A 1,230-nucleotide genomic window follows, 5' to 3' on the forward strand; every position below is an offset into this window, starting at 1 on the left:
AGAGTCAGACACGACTGAGCGACTTCACTTTCACTTTTCACTTGCATGCATTGGAGAAGGAAATGGCAACCCACTCCAGTGTTCTTGCCTGGAGAATCCCAGGGATGGTGGAGCCTGGTGGGCTGCCGTCTATGGGGTGGCACAGAGTCGGACACGACTGAAGCGACTTAGCAGCTGCAGCAGCAGCAGCAGAGCATGAGATACAACCAATAAATTGTGGTGGTTGTTGTTTTGCTGTTTAGTCGATAAGTTGTGTCCAGCTCTTTTGCAACTCCACGGACTGTATGTAGCCCACCAGGCTCCTCTGTCCAAGGGATTTTCCAGGCAAGAATACCGGAGCCTGCTCCAGGGGATCCTCCCCACCCAGAAATTGAACCCACATCTCCTGCATTGCCAGGCGGATTCTTCACTGCTGAGCCATCAGGGAAGCCCCTCCAAAAAAAACCAAACAAACTGTGGTAGATCTATCCAATAGAATTCTGTGTCAGTCAGGATCCCAGCAGATAAGTAAGTCACACACAAGTAAGATAATTGAGCATTTAATAATAGCACTATTTACAAAGTGAGGGATATCCAATGAGGGATGGTGAAACACCTGTAAACTAGCCACAGAGAGGCTCCGTTACACCGTTATCCTTGAAGGGTCAAAGGGAGAGAGCAGTCCCCGGAACCCAGTGAAACCTATGGGTACAAAAGAAAGCCAACAGGAGTCACAGCCAAAACAAGTTGCACAACCAAACTCATCAGTGGGGAGGAGGGAAACAAAAGCCTTTCCTAAGGGAAGGACCAGTGGGAGGGAAGAAAATATTTTGAAAATAATACAATCTACCACAGACGAGACTTCCAGCAACTCTCCTACCACCATATGGATAATACCAGACAATAAAAGAGACAAAGAGAGCAGAGTGATTGAGGAAACCAGAGTCCCACTCCAGTATTCTTGCCTGGAGAACCCCAAGGACAGAGGAACCTGGCAGGCTACTGTCCATGGGGTCGCAAGAGTTGGACACGACTTAGCGACTAAACTACTACTGCTGCTAAAGACATCATCACAATAAAAAAGGCTGAGAGCTGAAGAATTGAGACCTTCAAGCTGTGATGCTAGAGAAGACTTGAGAGTCCTTTGAACAACAAGGAGATCAAACCAGTCAATCCTAAAGGAAATCAACCCTGAATATTCATTGGAAGGACTGATGCTGAAGCTGAAGCTCCAATACTTGGGCCACCTGA

Source organism: Bison bison, unplaced genomic scaffold (genome assembly GCF_000754665.1).
Source record: "Bison bison bison isolate TAMUID 2011002044 unplaced genomic scaffold, Bison_UMD1.0 scf7180017864280, whole genome shotgun sequence".
In the NCBI taxonomy this organism is placed as follows: domain Eukaryota; kingdom Metazoa; phylum Chordata; class Mammalia; order Artiodactyla; family Bovidae; genus Bison; species Bison bison.